Source organism: Gavia stellata, chromosome 6 (assembly GCF_030936135.1).
Source record: "Gavia stellata isolate bGavSte3 chromosome 6, bGavSte3.hap2, whole genome shotgun sequence".
Classification (NCBI taxonomy): Eukaryota; Metazoa; Chordata; class Aves; order Gaviiformes; family Gaviidae; genus Gavia; species Gavia stellata.
Window position 1 is genome coordinate 50,908,642 of NC_082599.1, and position 13,830 is coordinate 50,922,471.

Genomic DNA, 13,830 nt, shown 5'->3' on the forward strand with positions numbered 1-13,830 from the left:
TTGGCTAATGAAGTATTACCTATGTTTTCATGTTTCTATTCTTTGTTTTTATTACTGCACGCTGCTTTTTGCTCAGCTTTTAGTATGTTCATTATTGTAGAGAATTAAAATTACCAGAAGCTTAAAATTAATTGTCAAACATAGTATTTGGTATATTTGAAGTGATGCTTTACCATCTGTGTGCTTAACTGTGGGGGAAATAGAAAAGAAATACAGCAAAAGTTACAACAAGGAATTGTCGTAATGCCATTGGTATTTCTTAGCTAGGTACTGTAGGTATTTAAATGGCCTACCATCGCTGTAAAATTTGGCTGCTGTATCTTAGCGTACAAAGTATCGACTGGTGAGTCAAAGAACTGAAAAATATAAACATGTATCTGGAACTGTTCTTAGTTGGTAAGAATTTTGTAAGCAGACAAACAATGCATGTATTTTGAAGGGGGGGAGGGGGAATTTATCATCTCAAACATGATTCATTTTCCCCACTTCAAGGATAAGTATAATTAAATAGGGCAATATTTCACCCTGAGTAGCTAAGACTGCTGCTCAGTGTCTGACGATCTCAGAAAAACATCCCAGTTTTATAATGCATATGCAGTCTTTTATTTTTATTTTAGACCATGTTTTGCATCTCTTTGAAGTCCTCTATAGTAGTCTGCCAAGCGATTACAATATAGCTATTTAGAATCAGAAACAACCGAATTGATACAAGTACATGAACTGCATTCATACAGATTATGAACTGAATTGATTGTATAGGAGTTGCTTATGAAAGTAAAACTTACTTCCTTTCTGTATATTTACACAAATCTACAGTTTCTATAAAGGGAAGTCTGATAGCGCCTTGTACTTTCATTAAGCAAGTAGTTTGATTTAGCATGCCTGAAATACATCTGTCCAAGGAATTAGTGCACAGCAGCTACCACACTCCAGTCTCACACTAACTACTCAATACAGAAAACTCCTTCAGATAAGGGTGAGGGAAACATATTTGTTGACTAGAAATATGGAGACTAACATTGACAGGAAGCAAGCAAGAACAATACAACTGATAACAGCATAGTATCAAATCCAGACATTCCTGTGGAGTCATATACTCATTTCCAGTGGTCCCTACCTCCAAAAAAGTGATCAGAAAACCAACCGAGCAAGTGATCAGAATGAACCACAGGCACAGGTTGTGGACAAGATAAAGCCTCTGGAAAGTGATTAAATGTTTTGATCTTTAGCTAGGGAAACAACAGAATGGTAATTCTTTAGGACTATTTAAGACTTAATGGGTATTTTCAGAATTCGTACGTGCTTTAGCAGCCATTGATAAATAATATCACACTACCAATACTATTTTTATTTGTTTTATCATGATTTACCCAATGTTAAAATGCATAGTCATTTAGTTTCTCTGTACTTTCAGCCTTCAAGGTAGTGTATCTAACTTCAAGATACACTGAGAATGCAACAAGTTGCAATTTTGTGATTAATCAGCTTTTGTTAGAAAATTTTCCAATTATTCTGAAGTAGGAATGGGTTTTAAAACTTTCCAGTGATTTACCTCAAATTCAGGACAGAACTTTTGCTCTGAGAAAACAAAAGTCTCAATAGCTTGGTGGTCAGCCTACCCTCCTCAGAATTTGGAAGAGGTCTCATGTTTTACACTGCTACATGTATTGTTTGTCTGCTTATGAAATTCTTGCCAAGATCAGTTCCAGATGCAAGTTTATATTTTTCAGTTCTTTGCCTCACCAGTTGGCACTTTGTACGCATTTTCTGGGTTTATAGTATGAGATGCTGAACACTTGCAAATGTTTGTATGATCAATTAAGTTTGGCCTTTTGAAACTGGAGTAAATACCTGCCATCCTCTATTTAATATGTTTAAGTGATTTGGTTTTGTTCACAAACAAATGCAAGAGTAAGCTTAAAACTGAATATTTTGGGCAGAGATGTTTCAGATGGAATTCCTTTAAAAATGTGAGTGAGAAGGTCTAAGAACACAAGCAGAAAATTGCACGTTAGTGCTCTTGTATATTGTGTTAATGCAGAAGAGGAGACTTGGGAATGGAAGAGTTTTTTTCTTTTTGTCAAGGTGCTGAGTAAGATTTGTGAATTGTGAAAAGGAAATACTTTCTTTAATGTTTCTGCTTGAACAATTGGGACTTTCTTATAAATGGAGTGCTTCGGCATTACCTGGTTCAAGTACAGATATTATCTCTCACTAAGAACATGCTTGTGACAAAGGATTAGTCACACTGGAACAAACAGAAGTAAATAACAAGCATTTGAAGCAGGAGTAACAGCTAAAGGGGATATAGCAATGACTTACACAACTCTTAGAATCATACATTACCATTTATTTTCTTTCATTTTGTTTTTCTTTTATTTGCTATTAAGCTTCTCTTTAGAATCTGTTCTTTAACTAATCAAGACTTAATTCCATTTGGAGCTTTATTTACCTTGAAACTGGAGTCTTATTTAAACTCAGTCTCTTGACTAACGAAGTATCAAAGCCAAATGTTCGGAAGTATCAGTGATATAAAGACGTCATGCTTTTTATATGGAGCATGGGAGGCAGAAGGGGAAATGGTTTTTTTCCTCATTTTCATGCTAAAAGTGCCATCAAAACATAAAGGCAATTCAAAAGATACTTCAACTCCCTAAAAAAAATAAATATTAATTTTGTTAAATATTGATGCTAGACAATACTAAATACTTATACTTTTTTTGTCTGTAACTCTTCAAGTATTTACGGAAGAGGTGAGCTTTCTTATCTCTGTCTTCCTGATGCAGACACAGGCATCAAGAAGAGAAATCCTTTGTTCAAGGTCATCCTCCAGGCCAGTAGCAAAGCTACAGGTTGGATCATGTCTACCAAATCCTAGTCCAGCGACTATCCAAAGTTTCCATGAACTTTATGGCTGTAGTGGTTATGGTTTATGGAGCATCCCTAGGCTGCATACTAGGAGGGCATCATGTTGTTTTTCCACATCTCTACCTAGCCACTAGCATGCAGTGTGGGTATGGTTGATTTCTGGCTGTTTGGTGCCCAAACTATATAATCCCTTCACTCATGGAAAAAGATAGACCGTAGGATGGTTGGAATGGCCAGCAGGTTAGATTGGGACTGTGGACTGCATGTTAAACTACTCTGAACTAATCATTAGGCTCCTTTTATTTAGTAAGGTGTGTTATAGTTGCCAAATTTGTACTTCATAAAATTACTTCATAAAAATAAAATTTATATTAAAAAAATTATAGAATAGCTGAGGTTGGAAGCGAGCTCTGGAGATCATCTAGTCATGTATGTGTTGCACTTAGAGACATGGTTTAGTGGTGGCCTTGGCAGTGTTAGGTTTGTGGTTAGACTCAATGATCTTAAAGGTCTTTTCCAACCTAAATGATTCTGTGATTCTAACTCCCCTGCTGAAAGCAGCGTCAGCTAGAGCAGGGTTCTTGGCATTGTCCAGTCAAGTTTTGAATATCTCAAAGCACAGAGACTTGGTAAACTCTCTAATCAACCTGGTCTGGTGTTTGACAACACTCCCAGGAAAAAAATAGAAGTTTTAAGTGGAATTTCTTGTATTTCAGTTTGTGTCCATTGCCCCTTTTCTGTCACTGGACACTACTGAGAAGAGTCTGGCATCTTCACTTCCTCCTGTCAGTTATTTATACACACTGATAAGATACCCCCCCAAACCTTCTCTTTTGAGGCATGTTCAACATGGTGCTCACCAAGAGCCCCAGGTCCGTTTCTGCAAAGCTGCTTTTGAGTCAGGCAGCCCCAGCCTGTATGGGTGCATGAGGTATCCTCCCCAGGCTGTGTCTCCTTTCATGAATTCCCGTCTGCCCATAAGCAGTAGTTCATTTCTCATATATCAAATGCTTTTCTGTAGATTAGAAATCTTCAGCTGACCCCCATTTTTCTTTACAGAATTCTGTCTACTGATTGATGCCTCAAAAGAAACCAAAACACAAAAAAGCAAAAAACAACACCCCCAAAAAAAAGCCTGTGCTCTAGATAAGAGCATCTATAGCAAAAACTTCGATAAAAATCCTGCTAATGAAGTTAGAGAGTCATATGAGCTGCAATATGCAGGGTTCTAGAAATCACAGAACATTGTAGCTCATGCAGCACTTACAAGAAGTGGACAATCCACGAGGCTTTTAATGTTAGAAATCATCCCCCTCTACAAATATTCCAATTTTAGGAAGGCGTGAAGGATGTTGTGGAGATGTTGACGTGCATGAAGGATGAGTGTGGGGGTGTTGGGAGTCTTCTAAGCTTGTTACCACTTCATTTCTACGTAAAGCACATGACTTGCCTCATCCTTTTGTTTGAAAGATAGTATTTGGTCTTTAATGAATATTGTCTTGGGAAGGGAGAAAGATGATTTTTATTAAAAAAAAAAAGAGAGAGAGATAGAAAACTTGTAGCAAAGAAAGGATTCTGAAACTTTTTATTTCAGCTTCCCTTTTGGAAGGCACTGCAGTGAGATTCCTAACCAATATTATTAAAGACTTAATGGTGTTAAATATTAAGATTCTTTTCTAATAATAGTTGTTACAGTTTTTCTGCTTAAGAGTCTTTTGTCTTGCTATTATATGAATCAGGATAACCAATGTAATGAGGCAATTGCTCAAAATTGTTAGGTCAACAGCTATTTTGAGTGAAACAGCTAAGTAAGGATGCTGAAACATATTCTAGCATATATCTGACCTTTTGTGAAACATTAGATAAAATCTGTTTCATGGGTTGAGCTTTTCTTGGACACTTACTATATGTAAGTTTTGTGTTTGAGCCTTTATCTGAACTTCTAAAAGGTTACAAAAGTATGACCTTTTAAGTTGCATTACTCATCCATAATATCCAAGTAAATATAAATCAAAGATGCAACAGGGATGCATTCATGTGCTGTCTTCTGTATTTCATTTTCAGACTAAAGTTACTCTATAATTTGCATCATGTAGTTGTATCTATTAGCTACATAATTGACCCTGCAAAAGAAATTACCACATAATGTAGTTGCTGTATTCTGTATATTTGGTGGTATATTAAACAGAACTGTCCCTTCTTGAATTTATCATTGGGCATTTTCTTTCAGATACTAAGAGGTTTATGTACTGAAAATGTTGCAGTTGTGTTACACATGGTCATACTTCACGAATAAGTAATTTTTTTTTTTTTTAAGGAGCGAGTAATATGATCCACTTGTCTTGCAAATAATGTATAGGCCATAAAAAGTTAGATGCTGTCCTGTAACTATAAAATGAATCCAGCAGAGCTGACTATTTGTAGAAAAAGCTGACTTCTGTTTCAACTGAAAATAAATGTTAGGCATCCTGTGGAGACAGCCTGTTCTTTTGCAATTGCTAATACTTGTGTAAGGATTGTGTAGCAATAATCATCTTGGCAAAAGAAAAGGTTCGGCTTGTAAAGAAATGTTTTTTGGTGCCCCGTTTGTTATTGAAAGACTTGCTGTATGGATCTGCTGAGAAAGGCATCTTAGCCCGAGAAGTTTACAAGTGGAAATCGCAGGGGTAAAACTTACTGGAAAGTAACTGTGTCTCACACAGGTTCTAGTTTAAGTGCTTTACTTCACAAAGTAGCACGTCTGTAGTAAAAAGGGATTTGTTTTATGCTTGAACTTTCAGGTCAATTGTTTAGATGAGTCAGTGGATGTATGCCTCATGTAGAAATTGGTGTTTGTCAGCCTTTTGTGACATGCTACTGAAAACAAGCCTGACAGAAATGAGCTAAAATATACTTTTTTTTTTTTTAATAGAAAATAGTCAGACTCCTCAAGCTTTTAATATGCCTCACCATTTAGATTTTCAAGACAAGTAGTATTACGGGCTTTTATTGGATAAGGTATTACTAGACTTTACCAATGAAGTGGGTTCCTACTTGCAAAGTTGGTGAAGGTTAGAACACCACCAACAATAGCGTTGTTAATTTAATCATATAGATAGAAATTTATGCATGCAAAATTCTACTTTTACTGATTATGGCTATAAATTGTTCAGCTTATGTGTATGTTTTCTAGCCTGCATCTTTTTATTGTAGTGTTTGTATGTACTGCTGGACTACAGTTATTGGTGACATGCCTCATACCTCAGTAGGGTGTTCAGTAAAACGGGGGAAGAAGGGAGGAGAGAAACATATATATATGTTATAAAGAATTGTAATAATATATATACATATAAATAATTGTAATAATGTTTGGTATTTATTGAATATGACATTTTAGGAGAAAGACAAAATGGCTTCTGTGGTGGTTGTGAGACTTTGTGTGTTCAAATGTGATTAGTAGTGGACTGAGAGTGGCTGATGTTCTTTTCCCCTGTCGCTCATTAACAGGGTATACTTGGTCATTCTTCCAGAAAATTCTGAGAAAAACCTGCTAAAAGAGGAAAATCAAATCTGTAAAAGCTGTACTTTGTCTGTCTGTGACACTTTTTCACGTGTGTAGGCTTTACTCTTTCATATTGCATTTTCATTGAAATACCATGTAATGACTTTGATGAGAGCAGGTTTGCTATGCAAGGAATTGTGCAAATCAATAATGAAGTCCCATCCTTAAGACATTTACAGTCTAAAATGGGGAAGACGTCACAAATTTGTCATATGCTTGTTTTGTAACAACTGAATGGTGTGGTAAAGTTGAAAGGATCTTCTGAGCAGATTATCTAGATGATGTGCTGCCTTCAGTCAGGCATTTCTCATCCTTATGATTTTGATTTTAATTTTGATACAGTTTGTCACCATTCGTTGTGTGTAAAACCACTATAAATTTAAAAGACGTGAAAAATAGAAGTTCTGAAATAGAAGTCCATTCTCAAGTCAGTTATTAAAAAAACCCCTAACTTATGCTGTTGCTGAAGCTTTTTAGAAGTTATCGGGCATTTCTGTCACACCAAATTTTGGGATTTGGGCCAAAAATTCCAGGAGGTCACAGTATGTGTGTGTGGTACTTACTGTATGCATTTTGTTACCCCCTTTTTATCAGTCCAGATAGTATTGTGTCAAAATACTTAAAATTAGTAATTGCCAGTCTGTTACTGCAAAAGCTTATTCCTTATGCGATTGAATTGGGAAGGGCCTTACAAAGGCAAGAGAGAAGCAATTTGACTCTTGCACAGTTTGATTTCTCACTCTGTGAGAAACTGAACATTTTACACTGTACCATGTTGGGGTTTTAAGAAATAGCTGTTTCTTTCCATGGCTCCGTGGGGAGGGAAACAAAATATTAGGAGTCAGCCATCTCTGTGTTTGGAAAGACACAGGACAGTCTCTTTATAGCACACGGGAACAATGAAGCATGTCTGGAAGTACATGGGAAGATGATAAGAGATTGTAGATCACCACTTCTTGTAGTTGGCCAGACCATATATATTGCAGTGAAAATGCCTTAAAAAGGGGACTTAGGAGGTCTTTGGCCCTCTTATGCTGAGTTTTGGTGAGTCTAGGGTGTCAAGAAAATTCCAGAAGACTACAAGAATATGAATTGTGACTGTAACAAGGGAGAGATGACCGGGAAACTCAGCCTCATATTCAGTGGCAAAAACTCACCATAGATTTGTTTGATCGAAAATTGAGAGGAATGTAACTGACAGTTGTTGTGGGTTTGTGATGGGACAATATTGTTCTTTGAAATTAAACAATTGGTTGGCTTTATGAACCAAAATTACATGTTCTACTCAGGCATTTGACTTTAACATTTGACCTTTTCATTTTAAAAGTAGCGCTCTGTGTGTGCAGTATATCAGTGCATGTTAAAGGGATTCAGGATTCGTTAACAGTTGTTGCAGCAATCGACATGTAGGCCCAATAGAATTCTTTCTTTTTTTAATTTCTTTTTTTAATTTAACACTTTGGAAATCACTGCTTCAGAAGTCACTGGAGATAAAAGTTACAGATTACACAAAAAGAACTGTAATGAAAAATTGGAATGTATTCAGACAAGATTAATTTTACAGATTAGTTTTTAATGGATAGATATACAGGACTAAGGAATGCTACAGAGAGAGCTGTGGCTTGGCGTGTGTACTCCCAGAAGAGGATGTGAAGGGGAAATGGGTAAATGCTGCAAGATTCTTGTCTAATGCTGTGTCAAAAAGGCTGTTACAGTGGCCTGGAATGGCTCTGAAAATGGGGTAGTGAAATCATACTTTATGTCTGTGTACAGCTTTGTTGATGCTAATACATTTTTTGATGCTGCACATGCTTCTGATGTCTACATTTGAAGAAACATGCTGGAAAAATGAAGAATGTGCAGAGAAAACGCGATTTAAAGAACTAAAGCAAAAAGGTTGTTAAAAAGAATTAAAGATGACATGATAAGTGGCTTTAAAACTCAATGAGGAGAAAGCACTAACTGCTAAAGCACTCCTTAATTTGGTGAAGAAAAGTAGAAAAAACCATAAAGCTGGAAGTCAGACATTCACCTTGGAAATAAGGCAAACATTTTAACAGAGTGATTAACCAGTGGAACAAACTACCAGAGAAGGTGGTGATTTTCCATTTCTTGAAGGCTTTCAAATCAAGAATAGATTCTTTTCTGGAAGTTAAGCTTTAGACAAATACAAGTTTACCATAAAGGAGTTGAGGAACTGTGAGCTTGTACAACCCTTTGTGCCTTTGGCTTGAAGCTCGTGCGTGCCGCAGGTACTGTTAATGTTGAAAGATCTCCAAGGCCAGACTCATGAGGCATGTGTCCAGAGTGGTATGTGCCTAGGGATGTGAGGTCTTGAAGAGCTCTCATTATTGGTAAGCAGATTCTCCTTTCCGAGCTTGATACAGGATAACTATGGAAAATTTAGTAGCCTTGGATACAGGAAATCAGAATAGATGATCCTAAACTGTACTGTGGATCTATTAACTTAATTTCCAGTTTCCCTGTACTAATCCACGCCAAAGACTTAGGTGGAAATTAATCCTGCTGCTGGCTGCATTAGCTTCCATCTACGTAGCTATGGTCATAGAAGATAGAAGTGCTATACAACTGTCAGCTGCCCTACTTGGTAGTTTTTTCCACTTTTTAAAATTACGAGTGCCTGCTGACATAGTCCTTCACCCTAAGTGCCAGACAATGTCAGTGTCTGACACTGACAGATGACTGACAATGTCAGTGTTGCCATCTCCATCTCAGTTTGTTGGTTGTGTGTAAAGTCTCTTAAAGACTTTAAATGACTTTAAACCTTAGAGTCTTGTATCTTGTTGGCTAGTTTCCCTGACTGGTAAGTATTTGCTAGTGGTTCTCCAAGACTGCAAGTAGAGAAGCAAGTGTATGTCAGTGGTTTGCATGTAAGACTGTACTGTAGAGGGTAAATAAATAGAAAAGTGTGCAAAAAATGTTTCCAAGCAAGTTGGCAAAATGACTTTTAGGAATTGTGGAAGAATTTACTGGTATCTCTTACCTATTGTAGTATTTAATTGAATAATAATAATTCTGATTTTGCTGGGTTATAATGCATCCTAATGTTGTTATCTATTTTGATGGGGACAGCTTGGGTCGCCTTGCAAGAAAGTTTCTCCTTTAGAACAAAAATAAAAATCTAAAAGCATCATGAATGTTTACACTTACTAAAATATTTTTCCTTTTAACATAGAGCGACCACTTCTGGGTTTTGACTTTTTAAAAAGTCACTTCCTACAGAATGGAGCAAAAATAAACACATCTGTTCTGCATTTGCTTTTAATTTACTTTTTTAACAGAAATCACGCATCAACATTAATCTAGTAACAGCAATAAACAATCAAACATGAAGACAGACTGCCAGACAACTCAGAATAGTGGGTTTATATAAAATACCCTTTCTTCAACATCTTACAATTCCTTCTGTTACTTCTTACTTTCAGTAGAACTTGATACATCATTTCTAAAGCATGTCACGTTCTTCATTTTGGCAAGAGTATTGTGTCATGAAATGGTTTGTCACAACCCTTCCTTTCTTTGTTACAAATAATGTAGAAGTCTGTCTTTTGTGCTTCAGCTTCTGTAAATCTAAGATAACCCTCTGATTCCACTTATACAGAGGTACTATGAGGAAGCTGCTACAAGCCAAGAAGCTTTTGTAGCTCTCTAGCATTATCTCCACACTCTCATCTTCGGTCATTTGCCTCATGGCAGAGGGAAAGGTGATTTCAGAATAGGGTTCATGGTGGGTCATTGGTATAAATGGTGCCCTTAAAAGAGAGAGAACACTTTCAGTGCTCAGCTGAACAGTCCAGCAGTCTTGCTGAGCACGTAAGTGTGTACTGTGTGCATAAAACACTGCTAAGTTTCTTAAAGAGGGCAGACCTCAGAATGGATGTTCAAATGACAAAATAGATGCTATCAAAATAAATGTTATTGATGGGGTTTTATAAATTGTTTCATAGTTTCTGAGAATGTCTGTCCTGTTTGCATGGCTAATAGTTTTTTGAAAAAAATGTATTACTGTACAGTAATGAAACAGTAACTGAAACAGAGGAAGTGTTTACATGTGTTAATGAAATATTGGCAAACTAAAATCTGAAGTGATCATAATAAACATCCAGAAGGCTGTTATGTTTCAGAAGTACTTCCAGTAGCTTCTGTTACATTTTTTGACTCTCACCACAGCTGAAAATCACAGTGCTTAAGATGTAGGAATCCATTTCAAGCTCTAGGTTCAGATTTCCACTTGGAAAATAGTAACCAGAATTTTACATGGTTAAATTCAGCATCTCTTACCAGTTGTGTTTGCTCCTCAGTGTTAACATCTCACTATAAGATGAAATTGTTATTATTACTGTTCATTGTTTTGATGACTGAAAAAGTTCATTGGCAAGCAGGTAGCAGTTTTTAAGTGAATTACAGTAACATCTTTCACATATTTCATATCTTTCATTCTCTGTAATAGCAGATGATTTGGAATAGGATCTATATTTCATGCTTAAGCTATTTTTTTTTTGAGAACATCCTTTGAACCAATTTCAATGTTGTTTGGAAATGGTATTTAGCAAAATTCATTTGGATAGTGAAAAATTCCTTTCAGAAAGATATTAAGAGTTGGCAGCCTTGAGGAATTGGTTCCATGATCAGAATAGTAATACTAAATTTTTTTGTAGAGTAAATTTAAAATTTGGGTCATCATTCTTTGTGTTAGTACTTAGATTCTTGAACTTGGGTTTATCTGTGTGTTGTTTTTCATTTCTTACTCTTCACCAGCTTCTAAAATCTTCATCTGTATTTGTGTAAGTTATTTCTTTAATTGTAGCACTATTAAAGGCATATAAGCTAGTTTCTCTGAATTAAAAAGAAGAAAAAAGAATTTGGTATCATTCATACATGTTTGGGTAGTAAGGAAGGAGAAACAGAAAATAGATTTTCAGAAGAAGCACCTGCTAGTTCTAATATGTTGGTGTTGACTGTCTTTAGATGATAGCTATGATATTATTCCTTAAGTCTCAATAAGTAAAATAATTTGGTAAAACACTCATATTGCATTTTAACTTGCTTCTTGTGTAACTGGTATATTTCCATAGAACTACAGAAATGTGAATCCACGTATTAGTCTGAATTTATAATAAAACATTTTAATTGTTGTTCTTTTCCTTTCCTCCTAGAATATTTTCTTTCTTGGACATAGTTACTTTGTGTCGATGTGCACAAGTTTCCAAGGTAAGTATTTCTCTTGGGGTTTTTTGTTGTGCTTTGGGATACTATTCTCTTAATTACGTGCAAATCGTGGGCTTTAGGGCAATCTGCTTCCTGTCAAAAAAAATCAAATAGTTCCCTCAGCCTCTTTGTTTATTAAAACAAACAGTGGGTCCAGTTTTGCATTCAGATGTGGAATTAGTTGCTATGTACTGGACTTCTGTTTAAAGGCTATGGAAAAGATATGCAGCCATGTATGCTCTATATCTGGAGAAAGAATTAAGCCCAGTTTGGCATGATGGCATTTGCTTTTTATAAAGCATGTGGCTGTATAACACTACTTTTCAGACACATTTTCTGCTAAAAATTCCATGTAGTTCGGTTAATGTGCACCATGTGTCTAAGAAGTACATCCATCGTTTGCTTGCCAAGTACAAAAGGTGTTAAGTAGATGGACTACTTGTAGAGGAAAAAGGCACACAAGATAATAGAGAAAGCATGCTAAGTAAGCTTTTATGTGTAGCTTGTCTTGATTTTTTTTTTCTTGAATTAAAATGAATATTCTGTTCCTACATCAAGTGTGTACAATGAAGTGTATTCTCATACAACATGAATGAACTTTTTTATTTCATGCTTTTCTTTCTTCTCTTAGTGAGGTTTGGGTGTTGTTTTTTGATTTTATTTTTTTTTTTTAGTTGGGGTTGGTTTGTTTGTTTGTTTTAATGTATAATTAAGTGTGTAACTATTTCATTCCTACACCCATATCACACTGGCCTGCAACTTCAGTAAGTTTTGTGAGTCAACTAACATCAGGTTTTGTTAGAACCTTCAGCTAAAGCCTAGAAAACAGCAGAAGAAAATCAAAATGAATAAGTTGTATTTTTCTCTCAGAACTACCTGTCAGTTGGATGTGGTATGCTTTTTTCCATTTTTCTGAGTATATTTGTGTTTCTCTGGCTTTTTTATTTTGTTTTTCTTTGAACAACTATTGCTTCGACAGTGAAGGACAAACTCTCAAACATGTACATGTAACTTAGCACGTGTAAAGGAAAGGCCTGATCCTAACAGTGGAAAGTCGGCAGTTTTCTGAAAGGTTTCTGTTCCTCTCAGAATAGTAAGTAGTGAGGTTAAGAAACTGTGGTTTTATTGGAAGGAATCTCATCTGCAGCTACTTTTCTCCATATTGATCTAGCAAAAGTAACTTACTAGACAAATTTACAGAAACTTTTTTAAAAATGGAGGGATAAATCTTGATGTGTCCGTGTACATACTTTACATTTAATTTCTTGCCTTCCTGCATGTTTTATGGGCATAAGTTAGCCTTTGAAGTGTAATCCATTTAGGAGATTTGAGATTGATTTCCACAAATTCTATGTTTTTAACTAGTTGATATTGTATGGCTACTAATATCTACAATTAAACCTTTTAAAAAATTCTACCTGAAATTGTATATTTTGTTATATTTGAATTGCTGAGAGGCAAATGAAGGGAACAGGCAGTGGACTTAATAAATAAACTGTATTTGTTTTCTGTAGGCATGGAATGTTTTAGCTCTGGATGGAAGCAATTGGCAAAGAATAGACCTCTTTAACTTCCAAACGGATATAGAGGTTAGTGTCTTTGGGTTTTTTTCATTCCTTTGGTGATGTTTAAGAGCATAGCCCATTTTGAGTATCCCATAGACTGTGCTTGCGTTCACACGTTTTAAAGGCTAAAGTTCAAGATAATAATACTGTGAAGGAGCAAATGGAAAAAGAACTCCGTATTTGACTTTTTTTACACTGGATGAGTATTTCAGTTTTGGTTGCCAGCTATGTATCAGATAATTTGTATGTATCATGTACATACAGGGCTCTAGAAATTCAAAGCTGCTCATTTCCAGAAAGTAAAGGTATAAATGGTGCCTCCGGACTGACTGAGATCCTCCGAGTCACTTCCACGATCTAGAGGATAGTTTTGTTGGTGGTCCCGAGTCTCTCTGTGAGGGTGCCATCTAGTGCTGAAAGCTCTCTGGATGCTTGGCTATAGGACTTGGGAGACTGAAACAATAAAATGCTGAACAACTTTTCTTACCACTGACTTGCCTAGATTTGATTTGGTGTGTATCTGATTACCATTTTATGAACATTTGTTTTATAAGGTTTGAACCTTGCCTGAAATGCAGGTACATGTGGATTAAAGTCCTTTTCAGCATATAATGAAAGGATTAGGGC